This window comes from Pelophylax lessonae (assembly GCF_965119305.1).
Source record: "Pelophylax lessonae genome assembly, chromosome: 11".
In the NCBI taxonomy this organism is placed as follows: Eukaryota; Metazoa; Chordata; class Amphibia; order Anura; family Ranidae; genus Pelophylax; species Pelophylax lessonae.
Genome location: NC_138778.1, coordinates 187,985,107 through 188,004,666, shown reverse-complemented (window position 1 = coordinate 188,004,666; position 19,560 = coordinate 187,985,107). Strand labels below are relative to the sequence as shown.

General features: G+C 46.9%; 1 protein-coding gene across 5 annotated transcripts in view; it reads right to left on the bottom strand.

Annotated features, from left to right (window-relative positions):
- KANSL1 (KAT8 regulatory NSL complex subunit 1) overlaps positions 1–19,560 on the bottom strand; it is a 233,457-nt gene that overhangs the window by 140,062 nt on the left and 73,835 nt on the right. For 2 of the 5 annotated variants that reach the window (XM_082271985.1, XM_082271989.1), the window contains exon 1: positions 13,144–13,302. The exons of the other annotated variants lie outside the window; for them this stretch is intronic. The gene's annotated coding sequence lies outside the window, so the exon portion shown is untranslated. Of the gene's footprint in view, positions 1–13,143; positions 13,303–19,560 lie in introns of those variants that run through there. 5 annotated transcript variants of the gene reach the window in all.

The window sequence follows — 19,560 nt, the reverse complement described above, 5'->3', positions numbered from 1 at the left end:
GCTTACAAGTGATTGTAAACGGATCACCTTGTAATAACCGATTCAGTTTAAAATGAAAATGTAAAACATTTGTGTATAGATCTTTTACAGTATCTCACAAAAGTGAGTACACCAACATTTTTGTAAATATTTTATTCTATATTTTCATGCGACAACACTGAAGAAAATACACTTTGTTATACAAGCTGTACACTCACTACTTTACATTGTAGCAGTATAAATTTGCTGTCCCCTCAAAAGGACTCAACACACAGTCAGTAATGTCTAAACCGCTGGCTACAAAAGTGAGTACACCCCTAAGTGACAAAGTCCAAATTGTGCCCAAAGTGTCAATATTTTGTGTGGCCACCATTATTTTCCAGCACTGCCTTAACCCTTTTGGGCATGGAGTCCACCAGAGCTTCACAGGTTGCCACTGGAGTCCTTCCACTCCTCCATGACAACATCACGGAGCTGGTGGATGTTAGAGACCTTGCTCTCCTCCACCTTCCGTTTGAGGATGCCCCACAGATGCTCAATAGGGTTTAGGTCTGTAAACATGCTTGGCCAGTCCATCACCTTTACCCTCAGCTTCTTTGGCAAGGCAGTTGTCTTGGAGGTGTGTTTGGGGTCGTTATGTTTGGGGTTGTTATGTTGGAATACTGCCCTGCGGCCCAGTCTCCGAAGGGAGGGGATCATGCTCTGCTTCAGTATGTCACAGTACATGTTGGCATTCATGGTTCCCTCAGTCAACTGTAGCTCCCCAGTGCTGGCACTGGTCATGCAGTCCCAGACCATGACACTCCCAGCCCCATGCTTGACCGTAGGCAAGACACACTTGTCTTTGTACTCCTCCCCTGGTTGCTGCCACACACGCTTGACACCATCTAAACCAAATAAGTTTATCTTGGTCTCATCAGACCACAGGACATGGTTCCAGTATTCCATGTCCTTGGTCTGCTTGAATTCAGCAAACTGTTTGCGGGCTTTCATGTGCATCATCTTTAGAAGAGACTTCCTTCAGGGATGACAGCCATGCAGAGCAATTTGATGCAGTGTGCGGTGTATGGTCTGAGCACTGACAGGCTGACCCCCCACCCCTTCAACCGCTGCAGCAATGCTGGCGGCACTCATACGTCTATTTCACAAAGGCAACCTCTGGATAGACGCTGAGCATGTGCACTCAACTTCTTTGGGCGAACATGGCAAGTGGAACCTGTTCTGTTAAACCACTGTATGGTCTTGGCCACTGCGCTGCAGCTCAGTTTCAGGGTCTTGGCAATCTTCTTATAGCCTAGAGACCATCTTTATGTAGAGCAACAATTTTTTTTTCAGATCCTTGGAGAGTTCCTTGCCATGAGGTGCCATGTTGAACTTCCAGTGACACCAAAATTTAACACACCTGCTCCCCATTCACACCTGAGACTTTGTAACACTAATGAGTCACATGACACCGGGGAGGAAAAATGGCTAATTGGGCCCAATTTGGACATTTTCACTTAGGGGTGTACTCACTTTTGTTGCCAGCGGTTTAGACATTAATGGCGGTGTGTTAAGTTGTTTTGAGGGGACAGCAAATTGACACTGTTATACAAGCTGTACACTCACTACTTTACATTGTAGCAAAGTGTCATTTCTTCAGTGTTACATGAAAACAAAATATATACAAAAATGTGAGGGGTGTACTCACTTTTATGAGCTAGTGTGTGTGTGTGTGTGTGTATATGTGTATGTGTATATATATATATATATATATATATATATATATATATATATATATATATATATATATATATATATATATATAATGTGTGTGATTACATTTCCTTTGTTCTCAGCTGCATAAAATTAGTTGTGGGGGGGGGGGGGGGGGAGCAGCAGTGAATGGCTGTGCAGGGGAGGCATGTCAGGACAAACCAGATCATTGGAGGAGAGTACACGGAGTTCCCAGCATAGCTAGAGAACTGACCATGCTGTGCGCTCCCGCTTAGTGTGGTCACTTTTTAAATAGGAAAGAGGGGTGACAGGAACACCATATATTATTTCACACAAATGAAAATGAAAAGAGAACAGGAGACTGCTTTATACAAGTACAGGCACATATCAGGAATATGAACCGCTGGGGTAACAAAAGCAGTTACTGCAATTGGGGGGGTAAAAAAAAAAAAAAAAAAAAAAAAAGAAGGGGGGGGGCGAGGTCACCAGTCTTAGGCAGACCATAGATTCAATTTTTTTTTTAACTTCCACCTTGGGTGGAAGGAAGGAAAATTGCTTGATTGCCCTATCAGCACAGTCAGTATGAAGGGGGAATCCCTCCCGCAGTGCTATTGTGTTCTGCTGGCGGGGAGCCTTTCCTGCCAGCACAAAACAGTGGGGTTGATTTACTAAAAAAAAAAAAAAAAAAAAAAAAAAAAAAAAATCTGGTGCAGCTCTGCACAGAAATCAATCTGCTTCCAGTTTTTTTTTTGTTTATTTTGTCATAGCTTAAAGTAGAACTATAGGCAATTTTTCTTCATTTTGTATGAAGGGAAGGTTATAACCCCTGTCAGATTTTTTTTTTCGCCACCTGTGTCATTGCAGAGATTTCCCTTCACTTTCTCTCCCATAGCCAAACAGGAAGTGGGAGGAAATCCCTGTGAATTAAAGGAATTCCTTGGGGACCCCATTGGAAGATTTCCCCTCTATTACCATTCTAGGGAAAACCCAAAATTACCGATTTTCTTTTACTTTCAGTTTCATTGACAATAAGACAAATAGAGAGGGTGAATATATAATGTGTGGTCTAATAATTCATCTACTAGCTCATTATGAAGTACTTACCTAAAAACGAAGCCCCCTCAGTGCAGACAGGATGGCCGACATGTTAGGCCATCCTGCTTCCTGGATCTCGTCCTCCGGCCATCTGATTGGCCGGGGGTGCGATTACATCACTCCCGCGCATGAGCCACCGTTCACACCACTGGGATCTGAAGGAACGGCACGGGTGGCCGTTCCTTCAGAGCGCATGCACCGATGACGTCATCGGCTGCATGCACTGTAAATATCTTCTAAACCGTGCAAGTTTAGGAGATATTTATAGCACCTCTAGGTAAGCCTTAATGTAGGCTTAGCTATAGGTAAATGTAAAAGTGGGTTTACAACCTCTTTAAAGCAAAAAATTGCACTCAGGACGGAAGTTTATTGGCATTTGGAAAACCAAATGCTTGTAATAGCGTGCAGGCATGTCTAAACGCAATAACTCAATTTTAAACGGGGACACATTTCTGACCATTTTACAATATAAAAACGCTTCTAACCGTAAACGTTGCTAAAGGCACATAAACACAGCAAAATGGCCTTTTTTTAAACCGTCGGTTTCTAGCTGTCAAGTTCCAGCATTAAGCAAAGGTTTTCAAATGTCCCGCATACATGAAGCCTTCGTTATACTTTAATAGAAAAAGCTGAAGTTAGAATCTGAGTGGCACCAGATTTTGCACTTTCCAGTTTTAGTAAATGAACCCCAATTATTACGGCTAGCAGCTATAGCCGCCGGCTAGAATAGCATGTAAAAAAATCTGACCGACTGGTCGTAGCCAAGCCAATCAATGAATGGATCCACTTACAACCAGCCTGCAAAAACGAATGGAATCTCAGCTGGTCCCTGTTGAACTGGCCGAGATTTGATCCATCTATGTCAGGCTTTAGCAATACGGCCTGCCAGGAAAAACTAGTTTGCAAACCTGAGAGTTTCAAATTGATAAGGTAGTTAGCATATACGTACTTCAATTGTGATCTGATTTACAGTCCTAAAGCTTTAAAATGCAGCCGGAATGCCAAACCAATATGATTTTTGTCTAAGAAATCAATCTAATAAATTCTCAGCACATAAAAAATCCCCCTCATTTTACACACTGCTAGTACAATATGAAGAGATGAACAAGACCTGCCACCAACTGATGCCACACCCCCATTATTAAAGCAACTTTCACCCAGAAACATGGCCACCAGTCCTGGTGAAAGAACGGTTCCCTTATTTCCAGGGAAAAGGCAATATTACTTGACTCAAGTCCAGCCTCATATTTCGATTCCGAACTGCTTACAGCTGACCTCCAAACACACTCAGATGTAAGTAATGCATGCTGGTAAACTGTCTTACCAACCAGCATTCCCAATTCTGCTCAGCTGTTTTGTGATCCAGGCAACCTTACCACACAGCAAAGGCAGGTCATCTCGCTATACTGCAGTTACAGCAATCCAGCTTAGTCATGGACTCCTATTTACTGGACAAAAAAAAGGAAGAACAGCTTCAGACATTGGAGTTCATCCCTGCATCACCTCCTGTAAGCACGTTCACAGTGTTTGACTGACAGCACTATGCAAGGCAATAGCGCCATGGGCCTAGAGTGGTTCAGCACTCACCCTCATTTTCCCAATTTTGAACCCTGCTGTAGAAGAAGATTATATAAATGCATAAGAGTACTTTACTCCACAATGACACAGTAATAATATATATATATATATATATATATATATATATATATATATATATATATATATATATATATATATATCTATATCAGTCCAGGAGGTGGGCTTTAAACCTGGGCAGCGCATATATTTGTTCTTGTGTTTGTGCTAGGAGGACACTGCACAGCACACTTCCAGCACAGAGACCGGGCTATTGCCAAGTGCCCCAGGGACTTTGTACTAATGATTGGGACCCAGGACTCCCGGTCACCTGATCGCTGCAATAGCCTCTAATTGGCTGATCACTGTGCAGCCCGCCCCGTTTTTTCCTTTCTTCTCTGAATGGAGAGAAACATACGTTGTTATTGTTCTCGTCTTGCAGGGGGAAAGATGTAAACAAAAAAGTGTGGAAAAAAAAAAAAAACAAGTTCAGGGGGAGACCAACCAATTGCCACTCACAGCTCAGGGGGAGAAACGAGAAACCATCGCCACTTTTTGTAGCTGCGGACTTTAATAAACACAGAAAAGGCTGGAACTCCACTTTAAGAGCCGGTTCACACTGAGGCGACACGACTCCTTACTACTTCGGGGGCGACTTTTGCATTACATTGCACCACGACTTCGGAGCAACTTGCAGGGACTTCACATAATGGAAGTCTATGCAAGCCGCTTCGAGGTCGCCCCGAAGTAGTACAGGACCCTTTTTCTAAGTCGGAGCGACTTGTGTCGCTCCTATTAGAACGGGTCCTGTAGCGGTCAATAGACCGCGACTTGTCAGGCTGACAAGTCGCCTGACAAGTCGCGCTAGTGTGAACCGACTCTAAGAAAAGCAAGCCTAGAATAACAATGCTGATCCTCCATAGATACAGTAAAGTTGAAGATTGTGACTAAATCCTCTGGGGGGACCCCTAGATGCCACCACAGGACAGGTAGTAAGCATGTTACTAGCAGGATCACCAGGTAAAATATAAGAGCTAATAAGCCTGAAAAGTCATGCAGATCTCGCATATAAGGTGTAGTAAGTTTCAATATAACGCATTTTTACTTTTAGGGTCCATGTACACGGGACGTTGTTAAAAGTCCCTTTGAATGCTGGAATTTTTAGGACGTTTGAAACGTCCATTCGGTCGCGTTTGTACCCGCGTTTAGAACCGTTCCTAGAGGTCAAAACAAAAAAATGATTCCCCTTTAAAATGGAAAAACACGAACGCCAAACGCGGGTCATCGCGTTCGGTCGCGTTTCTGCGTTTGAAACGCCGGGAAACACACGTTCGAACGCAAATAATTGCGTTCTAAAAAAAGTCCCTGAACGCAACTGCCCGCAAACGACCTGGTGTACATGGACAGATAAGATAAAATGTAGATGGGTTCAGGGGCTTCTAAAAAAAACGCCCAACTGCTCCTAAACGGCCATTTCCAGCGTCCCGTGTACATGGAGCCTTAGTCTTTAAAGCAGTCATTATAACATGGGCAATTATTTAAGCGATGCCTGCAATCTAAATAGGGAGAAAAGGAGGAATTATGGGAGAATTATTTTTTAATTAATGGTCAGACAGTAAGAATGATGGATTAAACCAAAGAAATAGAAGCTAACTAGTAATCAATGGCAGATAAAAGTCAATACACTTAAAAAGGCCTCCAATCCAAAGAAGGCCTCCAGTGTACAGATGCCAGGATTAGGAATATGCAAATTATCTGATTTACAAGACCAGACACTCAGAATTGGCCTGTGACCTTAGAACTGGTAGAAACCACAAGGCCTTTTTTCTGTCCCACCCAAGTCAGAGCAGTTAACCCCCTCACTGCAAGTAAAGTAGGTCATATGTTGGCAGCAGCAGGCAGTTTTACACACATGCAAATCTGACAAGGGTGACTGCTGGTTGTCCGGTGGAAGTGATCCTGCGGCCTTAAAGTTGTGATCCCTTCCACAAACCCCAATAGTGCGCTACTGGCTTCAGTGTAACGCAGGCGAGACATCAGGGGTCTAACAGACCCCTTTTGTCTTATAAAAGAGGACCTGTCATTGCAAAATCTGTTTGCCTCACCTATATATGAACATAAACACCTGTCAGGGGCACCCAAGTATAAAACCGTTGATTACACTACAGATGGGAGCAATACCCCCAGGACCATTATTCAGGTTCACTATAAACTAATGACCTGTAGAGGTATTTAAAGCATTGCGTATTGAAAATGTTGGGTACTAATGCCGTTTCACATGCACAATTTTAACTTTTTTTTTTAATCATGTGCAAAAGTCTGCAGATAATCTGCACGTGTGTATGGGGCATTACGGGAAGACTCCGTAGTCGCCAAGAACACCTTGAGTGCCCGAACTCTATCCAGAGTATGCAGCGCACATTCAGTAGGATGAGGGGGCTTAGGACACAAGATAGCAATACAATGTCCTTGTGCAAGTGAACACTAGAAACCACGGATCCGGACGAAGTACACACCTTGCCCCAAGAACCAACATATAGGGAGAACGACAGGACAATGTCACCAGTGCCCACACCCAGCGTGCAGAGTGACAGCAACCACGAAGCCCACCTTCTGTAATAAGGTAGGCAGGGGATACCCTAGATAATCACAAAGGCTCCATTCACATGTAGGCGTTTTGGGGAGTTTTTCTGCTCTAGGATCAGCTCTCAAAACGCCCAACAAGACAAATCCTATTCAATTCAATGGCCCCTGTTCACATCTGAGCGTTTTGACGCCATGAGCAAACGCCCAAAAAAGTACATGAGCTTCTCTTTGGGCAGATTACAGGCGTTTTACATTGGTCTCTATTCAATCTAAAAACGCCTGCAAAAACGCCTGAAAAAAAACGCCCATAAAAACGCCTGTAATAGCAACGCCAAGATGTGAACGTAGCCAAAAAGGAGGGTCTGGAAGAACCAACTGCACCAAATCAAGGTCCCCAGTTGGTGACGGAGGTCGCACAGGAAGAACCAAGTGTCGCACCCCCTGGAAGAAGTTACGCACAAGAGAACGGGCAGCCAACGGCCTTTAGAAGAAAAATAGCCAAAGCCGAAACCTGACCCACGACAGTACTCAAGGCCAACCTTTGATCAACTCCCTGTTGAAGGGAGCCGAGATTCGGGCCACCGAGTAAAAGCGAGGGAGAGCCCACACAACATACAACTGTCTCGGATGAAAAAAAAAAAAAAAAAAAAACGCTTCCCACGCTTTAAGCAGGGTGGGAATCACTGAAGCAGACAATCCCCTGTCCTTCAGCACCTGGCTTTCAACAGCCAAGCTGGCAAAGCCAGAGACCACAAGTCGGAGGGGAGATTGGCCCTGGAACTCCTTCCTGAGAGGAATTCTCCATGGCGTGTCCGCAGTTAGCCTGACCAGGTTGGCGTACCAAGCTCGGCAAGGCCAGTCCGGAGCCACGAGAAAGACCGGAATCCCTTCCGCCTAGATCCTATGAAGAATGCTTGGCAGCAACTTGAGAGGAGGAAAGGTAGACGGCAGCCGATACTGACCTTGGCCCACCCGTGAGCAGCCCCGTGCAGCAATAGGAACGACAGCTCTACTACACCATCCAGCTCTGGAGGGCCCGACCGGGCAAACCATTGACCGGGCGGCGCACCTCCCAGCCCCCCATGCAGCCTGCACACAAGGCCACAACCTCAGGCGGGCCCAAAAGAGTCCCCCACGCGGGAAGGGGGAGGGTCACAAAAGGACAGAGGGGAACCCAGGAGTGTGAGGATCCGACCATCCCAGAGAGAGGGTCCGTGTCCACCCTAAAATCCACCAGCTAAGGAGGGGGGGGTTGGGGGGATGTTTACTCACCATACCGGGAACACAGGCGGGCGCCATCTCATGACAGGACCCCACACCACCGGAGTAGGGAGTTGTCGGCCAAATAGGAACGCTGTGACATCAGCCTAGACCCTGTCGTATGCGTCCTGGCGAGACGTTTAACTTGCGGGGCTAGTCCCCGTCCAGCGGGACTATGTCACAGCAGACCCGGCGTGGAGCCAAGGTCTGCACGCGCTCGATGTCCACACTGGGGTGACCACTGGATATGCTTGAAGATCTCACAGGGAAAACGTTTGAGAAAAAAAAATAAAAATCTGCCTGTAGGCGTAGCCAGAAATTTTTTCTGCCTAGTGTCCTACTCAAGTAGGGGGCAGTATAACTCTACTGATATGAATCAGAGAGCACTGCGTCCGTCAATGAACGATAGAGCAAGTTCTTTTTTCTTTTCCCTTTTGGGATAAAGAGTTTACCTTACTAAAAGCTGATCATTGTAAGCACCAGTCAGTAAAAAGCTTGTCCAATCCCTCTAACTGCACAGTGCAACACAGGGCAAAAAACCTTGTCTACTACCAGACCAGTTCTCACCCTCATGTTACCGTGTTGTGCACCAAAGAAAAGCACGGTATGTTTTAGCACAGCTGCTGTGGTGCACAGCCCCTTACTAAGAATGCTGCTTCTTTATCATTTTTTCTTTCCCTGTGTTTGAGTTTAAGCTGGTACCTCAGGTCTCCTGCTTCAAAAGGTGGCTCCATTCTCTTGCAGCATCCAATGGAGTCACCCCTGTATGCAGGGACTAGTGTTGCGCCTCCCTACACTGTGTGCAGCAATAGAAACACACAACCCCATAGTCCAGGATGGCAAGGCGACCCCCAGCTCCTACTTTTCCCAAGCCAGACTACCTCAAAAGTGTTACTAAACCCAGGACCCTGCATTCACTATATCTGGTCTCCCACAGTACACAGAAATGCAATTATTTTAGTAAATATACACTGCTAAATACCTTTTCTCATCAGCAGTATATAGCAGTTTTTTTTTTTATCAGTGTCTGGTTAAAGCTTGCAGGAGGAGTTTTATTTTGCACCGACTGTCCTACCTGCAGAACCCCTGACCCTCTGTCTGGACAGTGCCGATTGCCCCTGTGTCAACCACATGCACCCTCCAAAGACAAAAAATTCTAGTAATGCACACCAATCTGAGAATGTGCAGCTCGCCCCAAGGCTCTGTTCTATCAGATGGAATGGTGACAGTAGAATGGGAGGGTCTGTGCATACAGGATCAAACAGCCTTTTTACACAATGCAGAGGATTAACCCCTTAGGCTCCACAGTGAGGATAACAAGCATGCTTTACTGCATATACAGACTGTTTTTACAGTTGTGGGTTTAGTAACACTTTAAGTAGATTGGCTGGAGACTGCACTGTCCACTATTTGCCCTTCCCGTGAAGGCCAGAAGCTCAGGGAAGCAGCACTGGAAAAGCATGAGCAGCATTGAAAAAGTTGCAAAATGCAAGTGCTGGGGGTAAGAATTTTAACAAATAGTTTTTACTGGAATAGATTTTAAATTGTGCTCAATGTGTTAAAAAGTAAACAAAGAAAACCCCCCATAAACTTATGTTAATGCACCACTAAGGATTGCTTTAGTGTGAATGGGCCTGAGGGCGGCCGATTGAGGTTTACAAGCGATATGATCAATGCACACAACCCTTGCAATGCATGTGCTGTGTGGGTATTATCAGGAGGGAGGAAGAACAAGCAATCCCCAAATGTTGATGACCGGCTTCTCCTCGTAGACAATGACCCCCCCCCCCCCCCCTTACTGCACGTGTGCCGATACCAAACTCCAGCTGAGCCGGGGAGAGAGAGAGGAAGGCCAGCCCCACCTGTGCATGATTCCTGCCAAGCCAGCAGATCTCTCATCACATCTCCCTCTATTCATTGTATGATGGGCCTCACACAGCACAAGATTTCTTCCTGTACCTAAAACAGCATTGTCATGTGACCCCCCATACAAATCAATCCCGTATGGACAATCTGCCCCAACTCACACAGGAAATCAAAGCAGAGGGTCACAATATCATCATGGTTTATGCAGCAAATTACAATATGAAGGAGACACCAATTAGAGAGGGATAGGATGAGCCTGGTCACCGGAGATTACAATCCAAGGGGCAGCATACATGTCACAATCTGACTTCAATTACAGCTTACCAAAACCATTTAATACGAGGATTCACCTAAACTATCCAATAACGTAGGCCTCTGCAGTGGATCTAAAGGTTGTACAATCAGATGGTAATCTGTGTGGTGAGCTTAGCAATGGTCATACACACTACAATCTGACTGAACAATCTCCTATAAAAATGTACCATGTAATAGGAGGACAGACCTAAAGTGTCCACATGGATCCAGTCACAGTCCCTTCAGCTGGATACACACTATCCAACTTTTGTGGTTAGATTTCCTTCAGATTTACCTTTTCTATGTAGTGCAAAGGCCTGCCAGATTGCATACAAATTGAAAGTGTTTAGGTTTGACCTCATAGTATATGGTTTTGGTAAGTCTAAAGGAAAAAGTCTTCAGAAAATCTTATAGTGTGTATGGCCCATTACATTTACGTCCAACGATGTCCATGCACTACACAATCTGATTGTACTATAGCTTTTATATTGATGTACTAAAAGGCCCTGTGTGATTGGATAGATTAGGTATGCGTTTGTATGTCTTTGTAAATCTCAAGTTGATTGTACAGTCAGATTGTAGAGTGAATGGTCAGTTTAAAGGAGACTGTACAGTCAGATTGTAGAGTGAATGGTCAGCTTAAAGGAGACGGCACAGCAATCAATGCCCCCGCCAACATTGTTACCCAAATCCAAGGAATGGTTCAGCTTACGAGTAGAAGGAGGTTGTAGGAATGGTTGGAAGGTGCAGGGATGGATGGAGAATGTACACACAGATAGGAGGCTCCTTGCTCACCTTGCCACGGACAGACATATGGGGAGGGGGAGGGGAAACAGGTTCCTATAAACCCAGGTGAGGCTTGCAGCCAAAATTAAATTACTGGGAGGGAAAGAAAAAAAAAAAAACGGCGCAGTGAAAGGAAGCATTGAAGGTGAAAAAAGGGGAAAAAGGACGGAAGGAGATGAAGAAGTCGGGGGGGAGAGAAGAAAAAGTCGGGAGGGGGAAGGATGGAAGAAGAAGAAGAAGAAGTCGGGGGGGAAAAAGGACGGAAGGAGATGAAGTTGGGGGGGAAAAAGGACGGAAGGAGATGAAGTCGGGGGGGGGAAAAAGGACGGAAGGAGATGAAGACGGGGGGGAAAAAGGACGGAAGGAGATGAAGACGGGGGGGGGAAAAAGGACGGAAGGAGATGAAGTCGGGGGGGGGGGGGGGAGGAAGGAGATGAAGTCGGGGGGGGGGGGGGGGGAGGACGGAAGGAGATGAAGTCGGGGGGGGTAAAAGGACGGAAGGAGATGAAGTCGGGGGGGGGTAAAAGGACGGAAGGAGATGAAGTCGGGGGGGGGGTAAAAGGACGGAAGGAGGAGAAGCCGGGGGGTAAAATGACGGAAGGAGAAGGGGGGGGGGGGAGGACGTTAGGAGAAGAAAAAGTCGGGGGGGGGGGGAGAAGAAAAAGTCGGGGGGAAAAAGGACGGAAGGAGATGAAGTCGGGGGGGGAAAAAGGACGGAAGGAGATGAAGTAGGGGGGGAAAAAGGACGGAAGGAGATGAAGTCGGGGGGGGGGGACGGAAGGAGATGAAGTCGGGGGGGGTAAAAGAACGGAAGGAGATGAAGTCGGGGGAGGTAAAAGGACGGAAGGAGATGAAGTCGGGGGGGGTAAAAGGACGGAAGGAGATGAAGTCGGGGGGGGGTAAAAGGACGGAAGGAGGAGAAGCCGGGGGGTAAAATGACGGAAGGAGGAGAAGCCGGGGGGTAAAAGGACGGAAGGAGAAGGGGGGGGGGGGGGGAGGACGTTAGGAGAAGAAAAAGTCGGGGGGGGGGGGGAGAAGAAAAAGTCGGGGGGGAAAAAGGACGGAAGGAGATGAAGTCGGGGGGGGAAAAAGGACGGAAGGAGATGAAGTAGGGGGGGAAAAAGGACGGAAGGAGATGAAGTCGGGGGGGGGGGACGGAAGGAGATGAAGTCGGGGGGGGGGGACGGAAGGAGATGAAGTCGGGGGAGGTAAAAGGACGGAAGGAGATGAAGTCGGGGGAGGTAAAAGGACGGAAGGAGATGAAGTCGGGGGGGGGTAAAAGGACGGAAGGAGATGAAGCCGGGGGGGGGGTAAAAGGACGGAAGGAGGAGAAGCCGGGGGGGGGTAAAAGGACGGAAGGAGGAGAAGCCGGGGGGTAAAAGAGGACGGAAGGAGAAGCCGGGGGGGAAGAGGACGGAAGGAGAAGCCAGGGGGGAAAGAGGACGAAGGAAGGATGAAGGCAGCACACAAAGGACCTGAGCGGAGAGGGAGAGAGAGAGAGAGGGGCGGGTGAGGGGTACAGAGTGATATGCGGAAGACAGAGAAGACCAGAAAAGTGTGATCAGCATTGGGAAGAACTATGGGGGGGGGGGGGGAGGAATGGGGTCAGGCTAGGAAGAGAACGTAATGAAAACAATGTCAGGTTGTGAATACCGGGAGGGAAGGGGGAGGGGGGGGGGGGTCAGCACGCTGCAGCCTCATTAATACACAAGCGCAGACTAGTAAAGTGTCCGTATGTGTGGGAAATATAAACGTTAGCGCTCACCGTCCCATCTGTCACATGACACACATCATCAATACAAACCCCCAATATATAACACACACATACACACCATAGAAATAAATAGACCTTTCCTGCTCAGGATCAGGGCGGTGGCATGGAAAGGGTTACTAGTATAGGGGGCCCTTTAAGAGGACCTTTAAATTGGGGGGGGGGGCATTAACTCTTCCAGGTGGAGGAGAGAAGGAAATAAAAGTCAGACTTACACAGGATGACCCCCCCGAGGGGGGGAGGTGAGTGTCCAGTTCACAGGATCCCCCCTGCAGGGGTTAAATCTTCAGTCAGGTGACCAATTCCTTTTATTATTACCCTCCCCCCCTTCAGGGGGGGCAATAGGAAACGTGAGAGGGGGGCAGCAAATTTTTTTTAAAAAAATGTGCTGTGATGGGGGGGAAAAAAAAAAAGATAAAGAGTTTTTAGAAGAAGAATTCGAAGGACCCCCCCGGGTCAGAATGTGCGGAGAGCCCCCTCTGTCCACGTGCCAGGAACAGATCGGGCCGATGGGGGGGGCGACTGCGGCGATTTCCACCCCCCCGGATCTTGCACTGGATCCTGGGGAGGAGAGGGGCAAAATGGCGCCGTCACAGCGACGGACGGAGAGGAAGACTGCGAGGGAGGGGGGAGGAGGAGACTCGGAGAGATCGGAGGGAGGAAAGCGTGGAGAGGAGGAGACTGACACTGGAGGCGGCTGCTCCCAGGCTCCACCCAGTGGCCGCACATAGGTACTGCCACTGACATCAATTACATATACAGTGTACGAGAGGGAGCCGACAGAAATGCTCCCATGCTCCCCCCCGCGGCCGCACAGAGGTACCGCCGCTGACAAATATATACAATATTAGAAGGCGGCAGGGTTCCCAGGCTCCCTCCAGTGGCCACACATAGGTACTGCCGCTGACAAATCTACACAATGTAGAAGGCAGGGTTCCCAGGCTCCCTCAAGTGGCCGCACAGAGGTACTGCCGCTGAAAGATGCTCCCAAGCTTCCCCAGTGGCCATAAAGAGATACTGCAGCATGGAAGAAATGCTCGGGCTCCCCCAGTGACCACACAGAGGCACTGTTGCCAACATAAACATACAGGAGTAATCAGGCTCCCCTAGTGACTGTACAGAGGCACTGCTGCTGACATCACATATACAGTATAGAAGGGGGAACTCGAGCTCCCACTAGTGGCTGCATAGAGGTACTGCCTCTTACATAAACAACGTTAACAGTATAGAAGGGGAGCTCGGGCTCCCCCAACGGCCACACAGAGGCACTGCAGTTGACATAAATAACATTAAAGATTATAGAAGAGCTCGGGCTCCCCCAGCGGCCACACAGAGGCACTGCAGTTGACATAAATAACATTAAAGATTATAGAAGAGCTCGGGCTCCCCCAGCGGCAACACAGAGGCACTGCAGTTGACAAACATTTACAGTTTAGAAGGGGGAGCTCAGGCTCCCCCCAGTGACTCCACAGAGGTACTGCTGCTGACAAATTCTCCCTCCAGTGGCAGCAGGGAGGTACTGCTGTTGACAGTGACAGAGGGACTGCAGCCAAGATAAATATACAAGGGGTACTCAGGTTCCCTCCAGTGGCCGCAGCAGACACTGCTGCTGCTTAATGCTCCCAGGAGCCATCCGGTGGCCGCAAAGAGGTACTGCCACTGACATAAATAACAGTATAGAAAATGGGGGGGGGGAGGTGGGGTCTTCTCAGCTATGATTGGGCTGTGCATTTATCTTCACACACAGCATGAGGCACAGATGTCACCCAATCCACTGGATTGTAAAATCATCACTGTCTTTGCAAACAATGGTACCAATACAAGCATGCCTAAAATGTGACAACGTTCGGTTAGAATTTAATCAGTGCAAAGGGAAAGCTATTTCACAAAGAGCAACTTGATAAAGTCATAAGCAACCCGAGGCTGGCGTGCCTTCACCAAACTGTCACTGTTCGTTCATGTGACATTACCCCGAGCAACCTCATTAAGGCGAAGCGCAAAGCAAAAATTGATTGAAAACTGCACTGCAAAAGGCAAGACACATTTACCAACCGAAATTAAACCTATAAAAGACTATAGCAGGCATATTCCTTTCAGCAATGATCAGAAGTCTGTGGTTCTGCACACAATCAGACCACCCTGTGCCATCTATGCCGCCCGCCAGGTCCCTAGACAGAAAAGTTGTACGGCAGATGTTCAGATTTAGCCTGGGATGGAAGGCATGGTGGAGATGTGAGAGGGGAAAATCACCAACTGCATGAGTTAAACCTGTCCTGTCAAATCTGAATAGCAGCATCTGCTAATGACCCTATATAGGACCCTATATAATGACCCTTTATAGGATCATTCCCACAGCACAAAGGTCCACAGATACAATTGCTTCCTACAAGACCCCAAATCCCTGCATAGGGGTGCAGCATTCCTTCATTAGTACACACTCGTCCCAGCACACCGCAACACGCCATGGTGAGTAAACATAAAAGTGCCACCTTTTGACAAAGTTATAATAAAGTAAACAATATGAGATGGGGTAACCTCTCTCACTGACCCCCCCCCCCCCCCCCCCACACACACACACACACACACACACACAATGCACATCAGCATGGAGGCTTGTGGGAATGAATGAACCCTTGGAGTTTAGAATGGCGTCAAAAACAGACTCTGAGGTCAAGGTCTATGAGAAGCTCTTAGCTTATATGCTACAGAAAACTAAAAGAATCTAAAGCCAAGATGAAAAGTAAAAATAACCATCTTAACACAAGACCTACAATGAAAGCACATACAGTATACACATTTGCCCTCCATAATTATACTTGGGTCAGTAGAGATCTCTATAGGCTGCCTTTGACCTTTATCTGGTAGATCGTCACATGATCAAGGCCTAGGCATTGGTCATGTAATCCAAGGCACAGTCTGGTCAACTGTGTGTCAATGGTCATATAATGCCTCGTTTCCACTGAGCGGAACGGTTCGGATCGGTATGGTGCGCTATTTTGGGTGTTTCCATTATGAAAGTGGCCCATACAACCGAACCAAACCGCACCATTCCTGGTCCTGCTTCAGATGTAGGGCCATAGGAAATGGTATGGTACGGTAAGGAGCTACTGGCGTCACACGATAGATTCCACTGGTTGGCGGACAGGAAAACTTCAATGCTTACGTCAAATGAAAGAGCAAAACAAACACCTCATTTGGTGTAAACCCCACATGGTCCCTGGTGGCCCGACTTGCAGTGGAAACGCTCACCTGAATAGACCAGACCATTCTAACCCTTCCAAACTGTACCGAACTGAACCGTTCCGCTCAGTGGAAACGAGGCATTACAGAGCTCTGGAGGAATGCAGATATTAGCCCACACCATCTAATGACAAAGAGGTGTAATAGACTTGAGGAAGCCCAATGTAGGAAAACCCCATCATCTGCTTAATCTATATCTAAGGGCAAAATCTGTCAGGTTTTACTGTCGTCTGGGGCTCCGTAAGAAACTTTCCCTCACTTCCCATCCTGGGAAAACCTTTAGTTCATTAAAGTTTTACCTTTTTTTTTTTTTTTTTTTTTTTTTTTAAGCGGTATTAAAACTTAAAGATGTAATATATTGCAGCGTACCAATCAAAGTGTAGTGGGTGTATTTTTTGGGTTTTTTTTCCCCCTCTGTTTTCACCTGATGACCTGGCCAATATTGTTTCCTGCATTAGGGTGCCTACACTCTGGATGAAGGAGCAACAGAGACACCTATGGACATCAGCATTGTCAGGGGAGTGTTAGATGCTCAACCCTCTACTTCAGCAGGACAACTTGCTCTGTTGAAAACAGACTTGCTGGCCAGATCACGGGGTGAATATAAAAAAGGAAAGAGTAAAATAGAAAAACAAAAATGTAGACATCACATCTAAGTCCTGGTTCACACTTATGCGATGTGGGAACCCTGCGAATCTACTGTGCATCACATTCCCAACACAGGCAGTTCACACTGCCATATGTGAATCGCTGGGGGTGTCAATTCAAAGTTAACGACAACCCCAGATCAGTTCACATATCGCAGTGCGATCAGACATTCGGGCATGGATTGGCTCGCATAGGTGTGAACCACCATGCGATCCGATTCTGCTGCAGACTCAAAAAAAGGGTCCTGTGCTTGTTTGTGCCAAATCAGATGCAAATTCAGCCATACTATCTGTATGGCTGTATGGCTGAATTTGCATCGCACCGACATTGCATGTGATTTTCAGAGCAGTGTCACATACGATCTCTGCCATCACAGATGTGTGAACCGAGCCTAAGAATTGGTAAGCTGCAATAAAATAAAGGCTTAAGCCCCGTACACACGCACAGATTGTTGGCCAACCGATCGGCCATCTTTTGTCCAGTGTTTGTTGGTTGAAATGTGCTCTAGACTTGCACTGGACTTTTGTTGGCCAACAAAAACCAACTTCAGAAGTGATGTCATGTGATGGTTGACTTTCCATGTTTTTTCTTCTCTGAGCATGCCCAGTCTTGCTCACCTGATTTTTCTCTGCCGAAATCTGTACTGACTGAGGAACAATCGGCCGTTCTTTGTTGGCCAACAAAAATTTTATAGCATGCACACCAGATTTTTTTCGGCCGAAAATTCGCAGTTGGTTGTCGGAAGCATCATACTAACAAGCCGACAATCGGCCGATCGGACGTTGGCCAACAATTTACGGCCAACAATCTGTGCGTGTGTACGGGGCTTTACTTTTGGGTTTAACACCTCTTTAGGTTAAATAGGGGAAGACTAGAACCACAGTGCGCTTTTTATGGTGGGTTTCCCTGTTGCAATTCCTGCCAAGTAAAAGACTGTCCCCAGAACAAAAAGGTAAAATCTCTCCAACACTGCTAGATAGCCGTAAAACCTAACAGGAGTTTTAGCTTTCTCTCATTCAACCAAAACAAAGAAAAAAAAAAGTGGCTAAAAATAATTACCTGGTTTCCACCTATAGATTATAATTATAAAATGTACATGGGGACACCCCACATTTCCTCATGTGCAGGCCCAGTGGTGCTAACCAAAGCCCCAGTCACTTGGCTGCATGTGAAAACACACATGTATTTATAAGGCAAGCTTTGACATTTTACACTCAGGGAATTCTGGGGGCGTTTTAGTCTTTTGCACACATGGGCCACCTTTACACCTTGTAGTTCAATTTCTATGGGGCTTCCTCTACCTCCATTTCCCAGTCAGGCATGGCATTTGGCACCTAAGTGGATGCATAGACTGGATTTTACAGACTGCTGAAAGTTCACCTCACAGAGCCTTGCTTAGCCTTGAGCCGGCTATACATAATGCAGAGCAGCAACTTCTCTCAAATTCCTAAAATAGCAGAATAACTACAGTGAAAGTGAAGGCAGAGGAAGCCGACAGAAGCTGTCAGCTGCACAAAGTGGAACACAATTTGATGGAATATTTCTGAGAGTGCAGCATGCTTTGTCACCAGGCCAATAAGCTAGGTAAAGCCTCATCATGTGGGGGTTAAATAGTGCAGTTTAAAGGGAATCTGCACAGACTGGCTGCCATCACCAACCTCCAATGAAAATGCTCGTTGGCAAAGTCTCTGGTGTCAATACTTTCAATAATCGACCTGGAACAAGAAAGCAGCCAGATCAGTCTCTGATCTGCCAGCTCCAGGATAGAATCACAGCAGGGCAGCCAAGCACCTAGCATGTTCACAAGCAGAGGCCAACAATGGCATCCCACATTTATCTTTTAGGCAAAACGGAGGTCTGAAAATAAAATTGCTGGGGAAGTAGAACTTTTTGGCAAAGGAGATGTCCCTTAGCAATCTTTTTATTACACTTCCTGTGGCACACGTGCGGTGCACACTCCCTGCCTGCATGCCAAAAATGGAGTCGGGTGGTGGGATTATGGAAATCTAGTGCACTGGAGCTACATCAGCAGCAGCATGTCTATTTATGGCAACAGCTACTGTGGCCCTACCGGAGTAAGGTGCAGGATTCCTTTAAGGCCAGTTCACTCCTTACTGTTGTGTTCAGACACGAGCATTCCTTTGACAAGAGCTGCGATTAGGGACAGATGATCACCCCTGGATGGGACAGATGATCACCCCTGGATGGGACAGATGATCACCCCTGGATGGGACAGATGATCACCCCTGGACCCCTGGATGGGACAGATTTATAACCCCTGGATGGGACAGATAATCACCCCTGGATGCAAACCGGTTATGTCCAGGAGTGATCATCTGTCCCTATTCACAGGTAATCACTGGCTATACCCATTACATCTGAACACCTGTAGACAGCTGCAGCCACCGCTGGCCTGCCATTGTACAGGCTCAGGGACAGTAACTATTTGCATCCACCTGTCCATCCAACCGCAGGAACATTTTTGTTGCGTGAAAGAGGCCTAAGGGCCCATTCACACTTTATTATTCAACTTTGGACTGGACAAGTTGCAGCCCATTGTTTGCAAATCACACCCATTCTAATCGGTGCAACTTAAGTCGCAGTGATTTTGAAAAGGTGCCTACACTACTTTGGTGTACACTACTTTTAATGCGACTTTGGTCCAGTGAGTGTAAAAAAAAAAAAAAAAAAAATCGCATGAAAAAAATCACATTGGAAATCATCTAACTAGAGACGTATCTTCA